The 19935-nt window shown below is 37.6% G+C and overlaps 1 protein-coding gene across 1 annotated transcript in view; it reads right to left on the reverse strand.

Annotated features, from left to right (window-relative positions):
- Positions 1 to 19935, reverse strand: part of ATG10 (autophagy related 10) — a 213511-nt gene that overhangs the window by 166731 nt on the left and 26845 nt on the right. The window lies entirely within an intron of this gene.

Consider the following 19935-nt stretch of genomic DNA (forward strand, 5'->3'; position numbering starts at 1 on the left):
TTGGCTAACTTAGGCAAAAATTCAAAAGAAAATTCAAGAAACCAAAAATCCAAAAGTGAAAGTAGGGATATAACATATTTCACCTTTGAAAAAGACCTCTGTACATCTCTAATTTTCCCTGGTCTTGTAGTACTTTGGAGTTTATTAAACATGACACAGCCACTTATTACATAGTCCAACCACACCTCAGAACTGTCTAGGGGAGAGGGTTGGAGATATACCTCAGACAAGTTCCAGCTGAGGAAGCTGGGACTGTCCTTCTAGGAGAGAATTAAATCTGGGTGTGTTCCATCCAATAGAGGCTGATACCTCCTTGCATCCATAGGCACAACTAGCCCATGATTATTGGTTTTATCTGTGTGACCTAATGTATGAACACCTACTGAGCCCATTTTGTCACTGGCTAGGAATTAAGCCACCTAACAACTTTTTGTCCACTGGTCCTTGATTGAAGGTTCTCTGGCTCTGCCCAGGTTAAAAGAGCTTTCTTAGCACGGTCATGGTATGAAACTAAGAGATCTGCAGGATTTTGACTTGAAATATTCTCTTCACAGCAGCAGTGTGTCAGAGGGTTATACTGCTTTCTCTCATAATACAGTCATGCGTCGCTTAGCGATAGGGATGTATTCTGAGAAATGCATTATTAGGCGATTTTGTTGTCATGCAAACATCATAGAGTGTACTTACACAAAATTAGATGGTATAGTTACCACACACCCAGGCCATGTGGTATTAATCTTATGGACCACTGTCATATATGTGGTCCATCATCGACCGAAACATAATTGGGGGGTACATGACTGTACTTAGTCCTGCAGTGAATCTTGTTTACATTAGCATACTCATTACATACTTTTATTAGGTTTAAATTTCTAATAAACCTATAAATAAAGCACAGAGGACTAATTACAGCTACTGAACAGAATCTAAATATTATAAATCTTGATGATGTAAAAATAATATAATTAATTTAAAAATCAAAAAGAGGAACAAGAAGGAAGGTCGGAGGTAGTGTAAGTACACTAAATTCCTCATCTATCATAGCAAGAATCAATAGCTACTGTCCAGAGGAGAAATCAGGAAGTAGAAGTATACTGTTTAAAGATATAGGGGTAACCATGAGAATAACCAAGGAGTTATTCATCATCCATGGGAGTTCCATGAAACAAATTTAAATCATCCATACAATGGAATACTACATAGCTATTAGAAATAATGAGATAGTTCTGTCTATGCTCACAAAGAAAGATGTCCATGACGTAATGCTAGGTGGAAAAAGTAAGTTACAGAACAATGATCCCATTTATGTAAATATATTATAAATGTGCATATGTATATTTATATGTGCATAGACAATAAACTACAGAATTGGGTCAGAGGAAAGGGAAAGAAATATTTTCATCTGTATGGTATCTTTGTATTATTAGAATTTTTATAATAATCATATATTGTTTTTCTTTGTAAAAATTAAATAAAATAAAAAAGGAAAATGAAGACCCAATCCGTGAAAGAAAAAGTAATATTGTGCTAGGGAGACTGAGATTCAAGTTAGGAGTAAGGAAAGTTCATTCAAGCTTTGTTTCCACTCTCTGCAATCAAAATGATTCTAAGAACCATGAAATGCTACTGCATACAAAGTTAATTTTTGTTTTTATTTTCTCTCCTTTTGAAACTAACCATCTAGTTGCTAAACCAAAAAAAAGCCAATATTTCTTTCCTGGGTCACTATCTAAATATAGCACACCTTCATTTTGTTTTTCAAGTGGACATTGTTTTATGCCACTTAGGACCTTCAATTTTCAGTTCTGTTGAGTTAAGACATGCAAGAACCCCAGCACTGTGCTTGTTGCATAAGAAGTTAATTTTCTTACAAGAGTCCTGCTCCCTTTTCCTGGCAGGACTCTCAGACCCACCAAGTCTCCATTCTTTTCACCTCCATCCCCTTCCCAACTTTCTAGATGAGCAGTAGAACATATCGATCGCCCCTTCCCCAAACGCAGGTCAAAGCACAGCAAAAGCAGTGGCCCCAAAGAATGAGGAGCAGAAGAAAATCAGCCACTCATCAGGCCAGGAAAGAAAGTTACTGGGGCCCACTTGGTGACCTTATTGCAGGGGAAGCATGCACGCATATGTGTACAAGGACTTACATAGCCTGCTTATTTCACACATGTTCTTAAAGAATGGTTACAATTTAAATGAGGCTAAATCCCTTCTCTTCTTGGAGCTAAAGCATCAAAAGGAAGTTTAAATCACATTGCTTCCATTCTGAGTATTAACGCTTTCAACAGATATCTCTACACTGTTAGGTTTCACTATCAAGCATTTTGTGGGATTTCATCCTCTTTTCTCTCTTTCACTTTTTAATAATGTTTTGCTTTCAGGTTTTCCAACTTGCCTGTTTTGAGTTTCCAATTTTCAGTTCACAGATGTGGGACCTCTAAGTGTGCCCTCATACTTTTTATTCTATTAAACAATTTGGTTCTGGCTCCCAGAGCGTTCCTGCTTATTTGTGCCTGAGGAATGGCCAACGGATACTATAACAGATTGGGGGGGATATGGAGGGCCTGCTGTAGAAAAACAACTTTTTTCTCTCTTTGCTTCTATTCCAACTTAAGTTTGCAGAGATTTTACCATATTTTGTCTGCTCTAGTTGAAATATTCTCAAAGGTTTATCCTTGATTTTCCAATATCATAGACAAAATTAGGAAAAAACATAGATGACCCAAGTTCTGACCTTTCCCATCTCGATTTCTGGATTTAAAGTTACTCCAAATCTTATTCCTTTCATAAATAAATTCTTTCTTTTTAGAAAATGTCTGTTATAAGAGAATTATTCAAGAGAATTAAGAGTATTAATTTTGTACTTTATTAAATTGAAAGAAATTTGATAGTCTGATGGTAGAAAATTATCAGGGTAGCAAGTTGTCACTGTGATTTCAAAGAATTATCCTTGCAAAGCAGCACAAACAACTTATTCACTTTACTAGTTTTTTGTGAAATGAAGGGTGCCTGCGCTTAAGCAGTTTAACTCAGAGAAGGATCCTGCTATGAGGGTGGGAAGAAGGAAAGGGGAGGTGAGAAAGGCCTTCCTGGCATGTGTGCCATACAAAGTACCACCAAATGCGTGGCTTAAAACAACAGAAACCTGGGGCCAGCCTGGTGGCGTAGTGGTTGGGTTTGCACACTCCACTTCCGCGGCCCAGCGGTTCGCAGGTTTGGATCCTGGGTGTGGACCTACACACTGCTCATCAAGCCATGCTGTGGCGGCATCCCACATACAAAATGGAGGAAGAGTGGTACAGATGTTAGCTCAGTGACAATCTTCCGCAAGCAAAAAGAAGAAGATTGGCAACAGATGTCAGCTCAAGGCCAGTCCTCCTCACCAAAAAAAAAAAAAAAAAACAGAAATCTATTTTTCACTGTTCTGGATCTGGAGGGTAGAAGTCCAAAATCAAGGTGTCAGCAGGGCCATGCTCTCTCTTTGGGCTCTGGGGAAGAATCTTTCCTTGCCTCTTCCTAGGTTCTGGTTGCTGCCAACTTGTAGACACATCACTCCAATCTCTGCCTCTGTCTTCATGTAGCATTCTCCCTTGTGTGTCTGTATCTCTGCGTCCAAATTTCCCTCTTCTTATAAGGGCACCAATCATACTGCATTTAGGACACACTCTAATCCAGTATGGCCACATCTTAACTTGATTACATCCACAAAGACCCTATTTCCAAATAAAGTCACATTCACAGGTTCTAGGTGGACATGAATTTTGGGGGACACTATTCAACCCAGTACAGGTGGAGAGGCAGGAAGAGGTGGGAGAAAGGCAGTCCCACAGCTCCTACACTGAACACAGAGGCAGCTTGCCCAGAAGAATAGCCGAGGTAGGACAGAGTCAATGCCAGGACTTCAGAAGCTGTTCCAGCCTGAGGACATGGCCAGATTCTCATGGCTGTTGCTGGAAACCAAAAGGGCTTTGACCAACAACGGGTATGAAGGCACTGAAAGCCTTTAGAGAAGGCTGCACGGTAGTACAATCACTGCTTTTTATTCACGGGGCCTAGATAATGTGAGATTGAAGACTTTAATGGAGTTATTCTACTTGCCAAAAAGAGCATTCAATATTCACTACTTGGATCAATACCAGACACATGGCAAACTCACACTGTCAGCAGAGAAGAGGGAAGGGGAGGAAAGAGAGAGGGAGGATGTTATCCACTCAGCCTTTTTTATTAATGTAAGAAAAGTTTCCTGACATATTTCCCAGAATGAGTCACAATCTCTGCCCTCATAGTCATTTCCATCCCAAGCCTGTGCATGTTTAAAGCTCTTATACTGAATGCCCTCTCCTTCTGTTTCTTCCATCAGAATTCCTGCTTCCCACAGCTTGACATTAACACATCTCAGAAGAAGGAAGTCTGATGCCTCTACAGCAAAGCAGGAGCTGTGTGAAAGCTGGGCCGACACAACGCAAAGGCAGAAGGAGCAGAAGCACACCACCTCATCCCATCCCCACACTACAAATCTCAGGGGGTCTTCCTTTAATACCTCTTCTTCCTTCCCATGAGTTAATCATGTTCTTTCATGGCTGTGTTCCCAATCTTAGGTTTGGAAACAGACTAGTTGAACTGATGATCATATATCTAATAATATCTTAGCCTAAAATATGCATTTATTAATATTATATATATATGTATACATATATATGCAATATGTATTATATAATGAGAAGACACACTGGTATCCTTCAAGAATGTTTGCATTCTTCTAAGTGTTTCTTTGGTCTTCTAGCCATAATAAAATAACAGAGACTGGATTTACCCTCCCATCTTAAACAAGTAGAAAACCAAACAAAAAAATATGGAATCAGGGTTTTCCAATACAGGCAGTACAGGACAGTGATCTCTGAGAGAAGGGTAACAAACAACGTGAGCTCTACAAGTGTCCCAGCTCAACGCCTGGAGAAAGCTCTTGTAAAAGAAAAGATGAAATGGCAGATTATTTCATTGTTTGCTTATATAATCTAAGAGAATCAACACGAAAAGTAATAAAATAAGAAAGTTTCAGAGTGGCCAGGAAAAAAGACGAACATATAAAAATCAATAACTTTATGACTGTTGCAACAATCCATAAAAAATCATAAAGATAGGGCCGGCCCGGTGGCATAGTGGTTAAGTTCACATGCTCCACTTGGGTGGCCTGGGGTTTGCAGGTTCAGATCCCGGGCACAGACAAACACACCGCTTGTCAAGCCATGCTGGGGCGGCATCCCATATAAAGTAGAGGAAGATGGGCACAGATGTTAGCCTAGGGCCAATCTTCCTCAGCAAAAAGAAGAGGATTGGCATCAGATGTTAGCTCAGGGCTAATCTTCCTCACAAAAAAAAAAAAAATCATAAAGATAAAATACACCATTCCTGGCATGAACAAAAATAGTCAAATACCCAGGAAAATTCCTATCACTATGTCAAGAAAACTCTACAACTTTTTTGTAGGACATGAAAACATCCCAACAAGTTTACAAGTTTATGAAATTTGTAAAGTGATTCTAAAATTTACCTAAAAAAGAGAATGTACAGGGGCAGTTAATTTTTTAAAAAAGAACAATGAATGGTAGGATTATCAGATAACAAAATCAACTAAAGAGCACTAGTAATAATTGAAATCTATGTTATTATGACAGGGAAGAAAAACAGATCAGGGATTAGACTATGGAGTCTAGAAACAGACTCATTTATATGTTGGAATTTAACATATGATAAAAAGAGAAGTTTGGATCACAGATGGAAGAACCGATGAGTCAATAATGAAGTCAACTGGCTCACCATTAAGTAAAATAAATAAACTACATTACCACATCACACAATCTCCAAAATAAATCCTAGATGGATTAAAGCCCTAAATATAAAAAATAAAATAATAAGGGTCTAGAGGAAAATACAAGAGAATATTTTCATAATTTGAAGTCGGGAGGATTTCCTGAGCAAAACACCAACCCAAAAGCCATAAAGCAAAAGACTGGCAGGTTTATTAAAAATTAAAAACTCTTGTATGACAAATGATACTATTAACAAAGTTAAAAGAGAAGTGACACTCTGGGAAAAAATATTTGCTATACATATAGGAAATGAAGGATTGATAGTCATAATATGCAACTTATTCCTACAAACCAATATTACAAAGATAAACAACCCTACAGTAAAACAGACAAAGGGCATAAACAAGAAATTCCTAGAAGAAATACCAGCGACCAATAAGCATATGAAAATATGCTCAACATCAGTGTGATGAGGAAAATGCAAATCAAAACAATGTATCATTTTTTATCTTTTAGAGTGAAAAAATTAAAAAGATCAGTAATATCCATTTTTATAGGAGTATGAGAAAATGGACATACTCATATACTTTTTGATAGGAGTATAAATTGCTGCAGCGGGCCGGCCCCGTGGCTTAGTGGTTAAGTGCGTGCGCTCTGCTGCTGGCGGCCCGGGTTCGGATCCTGGGCGCGCACTGACACACTGCTTCTCCGGCCACGCTGAGGCCGTGTCCCACATACAGCAACTAGAAGAATGTACAGCTATGACATACAACTATGTACTGGGGATTTGGGGGAAAAAAATAAATAAATAAAATCTTTAAAAAAAAAAAAAATTGCTGCAGCATGCTTGGAGAGAAATTTTGTCCATGTCCTCATTCATTCATTCATTCACTCATTCATTCAACAAATACTATTAGCACCTATTTCATACAATGTGTAGTACTAGGCCCTAGGAATATAGCAGTGAACAAAACAGACAAAAGTTCTTCTTACTCTCATGGAGCTTGCATTCTGGAGGTCCAGGGGCAGGGCAGAGAAGATAACAAATAACTAAATACTCAGGGCAGGTGGTTTTAAGTGCAATAAAAATAAATAAATTAGGGTAAGGGGGATTGAAAGTGATAGGGTTAGGAAGATGCTATTTTACATAGGGTGGGCAGGTAGGACCTCACTGATAAGGTGAGCTAAGGTGAGTGAAGATCTGATGGAAGTAAGGGAATAAGTCATGAAGCTATCTAGGGGAAGAACCCACTAGACAGTGGAAATGGGAAGTCCCAAGGCCCCACAGGGGAAACAGCAGGGATATGAGTATGGCTGGAGCAGAGCGTAGGAGCGGGAGAATGATGGAAGACTGCAGAGGAAAGGGGGTGGCAACCATTTAGGCCTTTGAAGTCATGTTCAAAACTTTGGATTTTACTCTGACTAACACTGGAAGTCACTGGAGGATTCTGAGCCACCGAATTATATGACTGGACTCTTATTTTTAAAAGATCACTCTAGCTGCTATTCAGAGACTAGATTCTAAATGGGCATTTATTAGGTTGCTATTGCAATAAGCCAGGCAAGAAATGATAGCAGCATGGGAAAAGTGGTGCAGCAGAGGTGGTGAGAAGTGGTGATTAAGAATATATTTTGAAGACACAGTTAGTAGGATTTACTAATGGATTAAACATGGGAGGTAAGAGAAAAGAGGAGTCAAGAGGAACTCCAGGTTCCTGTCCTGAACAACTGGAAGCTAATATTTACTGAGACAGGGAAGTAAGCAGAAGAAGCAGGTTGGGAGGGAGAGGGGGAAGGTAAAGGAAAAATGAGTTAATGTGCAATGCCTCATAGACATTCAAATGGAATGTCAATTAGGCTGCTGGATATAAAAGCCGGAGGTTCAGGGACACGACAGTCGCTAAAAATACAGTTTCAAGAGTCATCAGTGAATATATAGTATTTACAGCCAAGGAGCGGGATAAGATCTCCCCCAGCGTGAGTCTAACTAGAGAAGAGAAGAAGTTCAAAGATTGAGCCCTGGGGCACTCTATTGTTGAGCTGTTGGGAGATGAGGAGGAACCAGCAGAAGAAGCCAAGAAGGAGCAGTCACAAGGTAGAAGGAAACCCAGAGGTCGGAGTCCCAGATGCCAAGCAAAGAGTATTTCAAGAAGGGAGGGATAATTGTGCGAATTCTGCAGTATCTGTCAAAATGTAAAGTGAGCACACACTTTCACTGAGCAATTCTATTTTGAAATACCTATTCTACAGAAATATATAAGTACACATTAGAACTGTTTTTATGTTTTGCATGGATATATACTAAAGTATCATTTGTTATAGTGACAAAATGCAACAATTTTTTAAAAACTGGCAGAGGTAAGTTATTGATATGGAATGACCTCTGAATATTAAGCTAAAAAAACTACTTGAAGAATAATCATATGGAATGATTGATTCCAGATATATGCAAAAAGAAAACATATATGTATATGCTGCCCGCAGAGCAGGCAGGATGGTGTGATGAGAGAAAGCATGAGCTCTGAATCAGACTTCCTGGGATATAAACTCAGCTTGTCACCTTGGACAAGTTTCTTAACTTCTTTTGGCCTTTCTTTCTCCCTCTATAAAATCCCTCAAAGGGAGGTTCTAAGTATTAAATGAATTAATATACAAAAAAGATCAGTGTCTGGCACGTAGCAATCTCTCAATAAGTGTTAGATATTAATAATGTCTTAATAGTATAGATTATAATATATAATAACCACACATATAAGTGCATAAGAAGAGATTTTGAAGTTTACTTTCCAAACTGTTCACAATGGTTTTCTCTGGGGAGAAGTTTGGGACTGGAAGTTGGCAGAGGGGGTGAGAGGCGGCTGAAAAGGACTTAAACATTTTACCATATATATGTCTGTATTGCTTGAATTTTTAATAATACACCAATGCAGGTTTTTACAAAAGTATATATGCACTTCTTGTGAAATTTTTAAACCTTTTTTAATTGACAGAAGAAAAGGAATAGTAAAAGTTTATGGATCGCAATGGCTATTTCTGGTGATTTCTATTCAATGATCTATGGTTCAGCTGATATCAAAAAGATAAATCAGGGGCTGGCCCGGTGGTGCAAGCGGTTAAGTGCGGCATGCTCCGCTGCGCGGCCCAGGGTTTGCTGGTTCAGATCCCGGGCGTGCACCAACGCACTGCTTGGCAAGCCATGCTGTGGCGGCGTCCCATATAAAGTGGAGGAAGATGGGCACGGATGTTAGCCCAGGGCCAGTCTTCCTCAGCAAAAAGAGGAGGATTGGCAGATGTTAGCACAGGGCTGATCTTCCTCACAAAAAAAAAAAAGATAAATCAAAGAATTGGGATAATGCGAGGCAGGCAATATAACATTTTCTAGCCATTTCCAAGAAAGCTACACAGACAGACACGTGGCAATGAAAACAGAAAAGAAGAGCCTGAATAAAATGAAATAAAGGGAAGAGAATGAAATCGAGCAGATTCACAGACTCTGAGTCTAACCATTCAGGCAAATCAAAAATCCCATCTATCACACCTGACTGGCGTCTCCCGACATTTCCAGTGACAGGGACAGTATGTAGTATTAGTCAGTTACGTTACTATACTCTATACTTATACTATACATTACTATACTAATACATACTATATTAACCAAATACAGTCTCTCCTTGGTCCTATTCCTCTCATCTGAAGCAACATAGAATCAAGTCTCTCTCTTCACAAAGACTGACTTTCGGCTACATATTCCCGCTCAACCACCCTTTCTGGGCGGGCCCAGCCCCGCCCAGTGTGGGCAGAGAGCCTTCCACAAAGCAGGCTTCTACAGCAGCTCCAAACCTAAGGCAAACACAGCTAAGATTGTTTCCATTCAGTGATGCCGACAGTTAAGACAATGTGGATGTACAACTGCATGACTTCTGACTTGGACTAAATTCTGCTTGAAGAAACAACAGGTATCTGCAGGAGACAAATGCTAGAGTGTGTTCTATGCAGACTCAACTTAACTCTTTTATACATAACTCGAAGTCTTTCTTTCATCACCTCTTTCTTTGTGTTCAGTACAAAACCTTCACCAGCTCCTCTCCAGACCTTCCCAAGGTGGAGCTCACTACTCCATGTATGGCTCTGCCTCTAATTACTATTTACTGTATTTGCATGTGTTTTTTTCTCATTATAATGTCATTAGCATGCGAGGGAGCCTGGTTGCCAGGGCAACCAGGAGTGGTGAATGCAAGGCACAGCCTTTAATGAAAACTTAACCCTACTTCGTTTAATTCCCACTGTGTTTTTTGGCTCACTTCACTTTTGTGGTTGCAAGAATGGAAATATCCTGCAGTTACCCCTTCTTACATGGTGCTGCTCCAAGGTCTTGGGAACCTATGCGTTTTCCTTAATATATTAACAACACTTTATATTTCTCATAACTTGATAACTCCCTCTAATAACAATAAAGTCTCTTTCTGATCAACACTGCTCACTCAACACAGTCCTTTGAATACCTAAAATAGCCTATTTTTCTCCCGATTAAATATTCTCAGGTTTTTCAAATTTGATATGATTTCTGTAGTCTTTACTCACCTAACTGCCTGCCCCTGAAAACATTCTAAATGATTTGATTGAGATCAAACTCACTACTTCTATAGCATCCTGCCAATCTGGTAACCCTCTCAAAAGGAAATAAGAGATTAGTTTGACATGACTTCTTTTTCGCCAACCAACAAAGGTATGCTTATCAAAGCTGGGTATAATAATAATAATAATGGTTTGTTAGATGATCAAATCAGGATTTAATTTAAAAAAAAAAAAGAAAAAAAAAAACCTCAGTCCACAAGAGGCAAAAATGAGGTGATACTCAGCATGAATAAAAATAAAATTCTAAAATTACACTCAAAAATCCAACTGCACAAATACAGGAGCTCTTACTTAACAGTAATGCACACTTTTAAGCCACAAGAGCTACAGATGCCTTCAAGTTCAGTAGGAGCCAAAGTGTGACAGGCTGTCACCTAGGGATTTCTTAGAACTCAGTTTGTAATTTTCATACTTGCAGGATAAAGTAAGGAGAGCAAGGCCAACAGTGTTGCAGAACTGTTTTAAGAAAGCAAATCTGGTATGAACCAGCAACTAACGACCACAAAAATCTATTATTTTCTGGTATCACTGTCTTTTACAATATGAGGAAAGACAGAATCAGTGAGGCCAACCACTGAAGTAAGGCAACCTGAGGAGTTAGACGCCAATAGGAAATGAGCTCTCACTTCTGTAGCTCTTGGAGCTCTGTAGCTCCAGACTTGGACACGAGGACCAGCGAGAATGCCACTGTCCAACAAAACCAGCGGCGATGACGTAAATGGTTTTTGTGCTGTCCAAAACAGTAGGCAGTAGCCACTTGAAATGTGGCTAGTGCAACTAGGGAAACAAAGTTCTCATTTTATTTAATTTTACTTAATTTAAATTTCAATTTAAATAGGCACATGTTGCTAGTGGCCACCATATTCTAAAGCACAGCTACAAAAATGATGAGTTGCTGCAGAGTAAATGTTCTGATAACATTTTAAGATCAGACTATATTCTTCAGCTTTCCCCCAAACAAGTAACTGAAGTGCTGCTCAGCAACACCCAAGTCATAGTCTAGGAGGAGGCCCTACTGCAGCATCCGTCGTAGGCCACATCCTCCACAGGAGAAGACCTACGTCATAAGAACAGTCTGCCTTGGGACCAGAGGTGGGAGTTTAGCAGGAGATGGGTGGTTAGTATTACTACAGACTTGAGAAACAATACAGCATACAGTTAAGTACACAGACTCTAAAGCCAGAAGGCCTGAATTCATATCCCAGCTCTGCCATGAACAAGTGTGACCTCAGTTTTGTAATTTGTAAAGTGGGAATAATAATGAGTACTATTATCAACCAGTACGAAAATCAACTGAGCTAATACATACAAAACACTTAGAAGAGAACCTGACACAAAGTAATTGTTAATGAGTATTTTTTTCCAAAAAGCAGGTTTCTCCTTCGAGTTAACTTATTTTGATCAATCCCCTTGAGTGAGAAATAATCTATTTCTCTTTCCAGGCCTTTATCCTTCTACACAATCTTGAAGCCTCTAGACAGCTATTGGGCTTAGTCCAGCACAGCCTGGTTCATCATATTCCTGCCACCTACCCATCTCACTACTGCTGGCCCCTATCTCCCACATGAGTAAGACATAAGGTACAGCAGGCTCTGCCCCATCACACATGCCCAGTTGGTAAATACGCTTCCTGAAACTTTACCCTCTCCCAGACTTTGCTTTTTACTCCATTCTCTGAAATCTCTTAGTTACTGAATTTGGGACCTGTCACAGTTAACATTCTTGCGTCAGCCTTCCAGATTATCATAGGATTCAGTCCAGTGCTTCCTAACCCTTTTCAGATCATGACATACATAAAAATTCACACTGGAACAGTTTAATGGAGTAAACTGGAGGGGATTTGGTGGTATCTACATGAAACTTGGTAAAAAAAAATCTTAAATACAATTTCTTTATATTGTAAAATTATTATAGTCAACTCCCACTCCTACCCCAGGCTAATTTACTTTCTGTCTCTATAGAGAAGGGTATTTATCACTTTTCTCCAAATGATGAAAACTCCTGACTCATTACTAACCAGAATTTGGATAATTCAAACCTGAATTGTACTTCAAAAGTGCCATCATTCTGTAAATCAAATAGATCTTCCTTTACTTTCACTGACAAATGTAATGTGAAAATTTCTTATGATACCATGAATAACTTGTGAATACAACTAAAATCATACACTTTAGACTTGTCCTTAAGTATACTAGATGTTGCTCTACTTGTCTTAATAATCCTTCTTTACTATTCAAACCGTGACACAGACTAAACACCACAAGTGAATCTTTCTTAACCTCACATTTCCAAGGCCAAATTTTTGCCTTAAATCCATAAATTTTATCAGTACGTGTGAATACATTACCATGAGGTCCTGGCAATTTTCTATTAGGTTCATTCATTCAGCTAATTAAGCTATTTTTGCAAGCCAATAACTACCTTTTAACAAATCTTCAAAGTTAGAATTATTTACAAAAAAAGCTCTAACTCTCCTACTAGTTCATAAACTTCTGACAAAACTCCTCTTTGGACATCTACTGTGCTTCAGGATGAAACAGTGGCAAGTCGTCCTCCAATCTCATTTCTTCACGTGAAGCTGGAAACAGGAGTGAATGAAGCAGCTTCAGTTATATTAGATTCTCCACTTAGATACATCAGACCATGTGAAACTCATATACAGGCAAACTTTTACACAATAGAGTTTCTCTGTGAATAAAACATTGCATTATTTGAATCTGTGTTTTCACGACTCTTGACATGCAGCCATTACACTTTTCTGCTATTGTAGTCACTCCATCAGTATACGAATTCAAGCATGTTTCCATAATACCTTATTTGTTTCAAAGTATGAATTTACCACATTCAATATTTCATCCCCAGTAATTTGTTTTGGTAATTCTTCACAGAGAATTGATATTCTTCCCAGCATTTCTTTTTAGGAATTCTGTGCTGGAATTTGACAGTTTCTAATGTGTATAGATTCAACAATCTAAAATAAAAACCTGTTTGATTTAATAATAATCTGGATTAATGTTGTCTTTATGTCATCTGACATATCATCAATACATTTACAAATATTATTTGAGAGTGCCACTTTTTCCATCTCTTTTGCTTTATTGGCCTCAATTTCTAGACTGGCTGGTAAAGTGAGGGCATCCATCCTTGTGTGAAGGAGTTGGCTTCAGCTTTTAATGGTGTGACCTTGTAACTGGTTGATTTAGCTTAATCTAAATAAACTGAAAAAGCTTATTGTTGGAACCAATCTCAAAAAGAGCTTTGGTTTTTTGTGTTGCTTTTGCAAAACTTAAAAACATTCCGGTCTTTTCCCACACAGGATGAGTTTTTGTGGTGGGGTGTCAGCGCAGTTTGCTTGGTACCTTGTCTTCATCTGATAACGTTTACTGCCTGTCAGGCACTTAGGCTGAGGGAGAAAAAGTTACCAAGCACACACCTCCAAGTTTGAGATGATTCTCATTTCATTACCTAACTAGTGACTTCAACTTTTTTGATACTATGTTTGTCTTGTGAAAGTGATGGCTTTCCAGTTTTAATGAAAAATTCTCCATTAAGATGAGAAAGCAAGTACAAAACTGTAAAATTTTAAATTTTTTAAATTTAAGGAACTAAGGGGGCCTAAGGGCTTTTATAACTACATAAAATCCCTTTATAGGAATGAGGAATCTTCTGCATTCATTCAAATATTTTGAAAACAAATTTCATGAAAAATCAAACAATCATTGATTTTTATTCACTCTAAAAATTAAAATTTTGAAATATTCACAAAATATACATAATGCATACACTGGTGTGTGATTAAAAATATTTTGACAAATTTATTTTCTAAAGCTACAAAGCCATTAGTTAATCAACTTAATTAAATTACATTCAATTACTACTTGACTTTTAGAAATAAATATTTTTCAATTTCCAAAAACAAATAAGAATTCATAAAAAAGAATTCTATCAAGAATGTGACTTTGGCTAATTGTTAACACCAAAAAGCAAAAACTAAGTAAGTAAAGTAAATAAATAAATCAAGAAGTAACAAAATCAATATTTTATGTGGCTACACTTAGTATCAGAAAATGATAATAAAAGTAATAAAAATAATTAATCATACATAGGTTCTAAGCAAAATTATAAAATAATGATGATGATATAATCATAATGATTATAGCAAACTAAATTGAAAGTAAAATACAAATATTTTACATGTATTAAAAAACAAAATTTTTAAAAGATGGAAGCAACCCAAATATCCATCAACAGATGAAGAGATAAATAAAATTTTATATATATATATATATATACACATATATACACACACACAGTAGAATATTATTCAGCCTTAAAAAGGAAGGAAATTCTGACACATGCTACAACATGCATGAACCCTGAAGACATTATGCTAAGGGAAATTAGCCAGTTACTAAAGGACAAATATATGATTCCACTTATATGAGGTGCCTAGAGTAGTCAAATTCATAGAAATAGAAAGTAGAATGATAGTTGGGGCTGGGGAGAGGGGGCGGATTGGGGAGTTGCTTTATAGATACAGAGTTTCAGTTTACTAAGATGAAAAAGTTCTGTAGAAGGATGGTGGTGATGGTTGCATAACAATGTGAATGTACTTAACACTTCACTGCACTACTGAACTGAACCACTTAAAAATGAGTTAAGATGGTAAATTTAAGTCATGTGTTGTTTTATCATAATTAAAAAATTTTCTAATTTAAATGGTTAAAATGGTACAGTTTACGTTACATATATTTTACCACAATTAAAAAAATTACTGATGACAAATATATCACAAGCATGTAATCAGACATACTGGGATGCTTCAAGGTCCAATGCCAAGGGTAGGTGCTATATGGTATGGCTACTATAGAGAAATTCCTGGTCACGAGTGCCACATCTAAAGTTTCTTGGTCCAAAATAATTAGTGAATTTAGGGAGTTTTCATAGGGAGCCATTCAAATAGTGCTCAAATATCATTTGAAGTACTATAAATTTCTGAATGGTTGTACAAAACACTGTTAATGAATTATGACCATTAGTATCTTGAGCTCACTTGTAGCCTATTCATGGCACAGCCATGTGACAGGCACAGCAATTAGGAAGCTCTGATCTAGCACCAAACTTCCAGCTTTCTCCCTGATCAGCCTCTTGTCTTGTTCTCAAGCTCAGCATATTCTTGGACAATCCCTTGGGTAAGTCTCATCCTAGCTCAACCAGAGCTTGGGACTTCTGCTTCTTAAACACTACGCCCAGGATATCTACCTTCCAGAACACCCCATTATCATGGGCAGAACCCATAGATTGGCTACAAAAAAGCTAATGCATCGTAAGCAGTCTTAATAGAGGCAGTATCTGGAACACGGTAAATTATATGACCTTCTAACTCTAAACCTCTATTTCTATGACTTATGAACGGTTTTATGACCCAGGGTTATATAACACATAAATCTCAACTTTATATTCTGCTTGCTTGTCCAGGTGTCAGCAATGAATAAAATGCATACCAAAGAGGGACGCCTTGTCAACATTTTTAGTAGCACTAAGATATCCTAGGTAAAACTGAGAAGTAAATGAAACTCGTCATTGATGCTCTCCCAGTTCTACCTCTGCTTTGTTGTCAGGCACACATGTCTGTCCCACAGTGCTCCAAAATTCCTAACCATTCAAAAGTGCCACAAAGTACATAACTTAGCTTTCTCTGTTCTTCCCTTCCCTCCACCTAAAATCCTGCCCCAATTTTTAAAAATTTCCATCTTGCAATAGCTCACTTCCATTTGAGCACAAATCCTGGTTAGGCTTCCTAACTTTCTTATAAGAATGTCAACACCAACTCCTATTCAGTGGTCATTAGAACATATAGAGCTACCCTTAATGGAAAACACAGAACATCTCCATTTCAGGTTCTACTATCCACCCTTAGCTCATTAACCATTCAATGTCATCAAGCTGTTTTGTTAGGGTACTGGAATTATAAATGATGGTCTTTTCTCTTTATTTAAATTTTAATACCTAATGTTATATAATGGGGCAAAAGAACATAAATCAGCGTTTGAAAATCTCATCCCAGATCAAATGCTTTTCAAACCATCTGTGGTGGAAGATCGGGATTTTTATTTCCAATCTGTCATAGACACACTTTTGTGAAAAACACTGAAAATGAATTACTAGAAAAAAATGAAATAAAAAAATCCAAAACACAAAATACAAGCCCCATTTTAAAAAAAAGAACTACTTTTTTAGAGCAGTTGTAGGTTCACAGCAAATTTAAGAGGAAAGTACATAGATTTCCCATTTGTTCCCAGTCCCTACACATACATAGCCTCCCCCATTATCAACATCAATCTTTTTATTATATTTGATAGACATAAAATTATTCTGTCAAATTACCTACAAGTTTCTAAGCCCTCATTTTCAAGTTCTATACTTATCTCCTTGCACTGGTACCAATCCAGAACCACACTTTGAGTAGCACTGCCTCTCTCATCCCTACTCAAATATCTACCTCCACTCTCACCAGAGTCAAACAATCCTCTGCAGAAGAAGCAGGAAGATACAGAATGGTATATCCTATGGTCAATGAAAGAGCCACTCTGGTTACATACACATCTACAGATCTCTAATTCACAGAAGCTGATCCTTTTTCACAAGCTATTCACCAATCTAATACACTTTGAGGTTTACAAGAGGAACAGGGTCTAGGAGTCTCATATATGCCTTTTACTTTGAAACCTCTCTTTTTTTTAAGGTAGTTAAAACCCCTATTCTGGTTCTTGGTTATTTACATAATAAAGATTCATTTAAATGCACATGCACTACACACTCCTGAAGCCAGCAGGAGGTAAACATGCAGATCTGAGACCAAACTTCTCTGTCTGTGTGCAAAGCATGTCTCCATTGTGCAATCGCTTTACAAATAAGGAATAAACACTGGGTTTATAGGACTTGGAAGAAAAGGTTTATGGCTTTGACTGTTTTCCATTACTGAAAAATTTACATGCTGAAAAGTAGCAAAAACCAGTGCAAAAGAATAAACAGTGGGTGCACTTCAAGGGCTCGTTTCTTTCAAGAATCAGGAGTAAAATTGGGTTTTATTAGCTGTTTCATTAAGTTTTACTTTGAAGAAAAACAAACAGTGAAAGCATATGTGCAACATCTGATGAAAAAGATTTTATTCTAAACAGTCTCTGTACAGAGCTCATTAATGTAACAGTAAACGTGAAGACTTGTCTAGCAATTTAAGGATAATTTGACTTATTTTAGTTTATTTATAATTTTTGACACAGTTTATTTAACATATTCTAATCTTTAAATCACCATGTGTACTAAACTAATATATTAAATCTGTCTTTTCAATGACATTTTGCAATAAATATCTATAACCGCTGTTAAAGGCAATTAGTATATGAAGTTTGTATCAAATTTAACACCTAAAGTAAGATAATACAACTGGGTATTGATAACTTGGAAAACTCATGAAAACAGGTCAGTTCTTCTTAGTCAACTTCCTAATTGTAAATGCTTTCCTTACACTACAAGCATACTTTTTGAGAAAAATCTAAATATATGTACTATTATAATCAAAATCTGAAATCTAAGCATCTAATATAATACTCAAAGTATTAAATAAAAGTTAATACTTTTTCCTTAGAGCAAATTTAGACATGCTGGATATTCATCATATTCCCACTAGAAGAATTTACTCAATTGCTATTTTTCCATTTCAAGACTAGATGTTGATAAGAAGCAACTAAAGTTTGTTAGTGGGGAAAAGTACATATATTCCAGTTCCTCTGTGTTGGCTACATAATAGTGTGGGCCTCCAGTATGGAGCAGATTAAACTTCAGCTTCTAACTAAGTGGATGAATTCAATATTAAACTATAGGTTAGGGGTTGAGACCATAGTCTTTGGAAGCAGGCACATCTTGGTTCCAATCTTGACCCCGCCTCTTACATAAAGACTATGTAACCCTGCACTATTTAACTTCTCTAAGCCTACATGCCTCATCTGAAGTAGAAATGATAATGGCTAACTCATAGAGCCATTGTGGGGATTAAATTACATGAGATATTATATGTAAATAACAGCACAGTGATGGTGCTTTGAAAATGGACCTCCCTCTTTTTAAAAAAAAGTTACTCATTTTAATCAAAGTAATATAGCACATAGTTATAAAAGTCAAATAGCACTAAAATGCATATATATATAACAAAAATCACCCCTTTCCACACCACCCCATCTACCCAGAGGCAACCACTTGCTAATTTCCTTATTATTTCTTCTGGTATTCATCTCCAAACTCCATACATTTTACACATAAAGCTTTCTTTTGATACGTCAAATTTAGATATTATCTATTAACTTATTTTGTAGATCATATATATTCAAATTCAGTGTGATCCCCAAATTAAAAAACCAGGATCAGTGAAAAATGACTTCTGTTAAACTCATACATTGGAAAGAATTTATAGAAGAAACAGTCTTGTCTTTGGAGCCTGTGTTGTTCGAATCAATCGTATCCTGCTTATTAAGGTGTCTCTACTCCTCAGAGTCTAAATATGAAATCATTTTATTTTTTCCAATAACTGCCCTAACTCTCCTATGTGGAATCTCCTTTCCCACCTGGTAAATGTGGCAGATTGATTGTACTAATGTCCCCAATTTTTCACACCTCCCTATATCCTTACCCTTTGGTAATGCCTTTGTACACTGACTCGGAGGTTGGCCTCCATGAAAAGCTCAAGAAGAGGTCTGAAAAAGTGCTTGAGTGTTTCTACTTCCTTCCTTCGGACCCTTACCACCACCATGAGAACAAGCTGAAGCCAGCCTGCTGGAACATGGAACCAAGCTGAATCATCCCAGCTGAAGCCACCTTAGACTAGCCACCATCCAGCCACCCCTCCCCTGATTGTAGATGCAGAAGCAAGCCCTGCGGACATCAACCGAGCCTGTCACAGATCAGTAGAAAGATCCAGCCAATTTGTAGGTTTCTGAGCAATAATAAATGGTTACTGTTTTAAACCACTACGATTTGCAAGGGTTTATTATGCAGCAATACCTAACTGACATATTATGGATCCTTAAACAACAACTTGGTACCAGTCTATAACTTTTTAGGTGCTTTCAGTTATTAGAACTCTATCCTTCAGATAATTGACTCAATCTTATTATTTTTGTTATTTTGAAGATTTCAGACTCAAAATCAGTTAGAAGTTCTTTCCTCCATGTAGTTCAACCCACAATCTCTGCAGCTTGGAATGGAGAAATGAAGCACGGTCTTGCTCAGAGAAACCTCCTGCCCTTCACTACTTCTTCCAGGAGCCCAGGGCTTGAGAAGAGGAAGTAGGAAGGAGAGTCAGCCCCTTGCTTAACTGGATGCAGTCATAGTTTCTCTCCTTGTTGCTTGCTGCTGCTTCTCTGGCTGACACTGACTGGGTGTCAATGTCCCTGCAAGTGGCAGGCATGCAGCTGCTAGCTCCCTGGTGAGGTGA

The sequence above is a fragment of the Ceratotherium simum genome, chromosome 4 (assembly GCF_057802395.1).
Source record: "Ceratotherium simum simum isolate JZ-2026a chromosome 4, ASM5780239v1, whole genome shotgun sequence".
Lineage (NCBI taxonomy): Eukaryota > Metazoa > Chordata > Mammalia > Perissodactyla > Rhinocerotidae > Ceratotherium > Ceratotherium simum.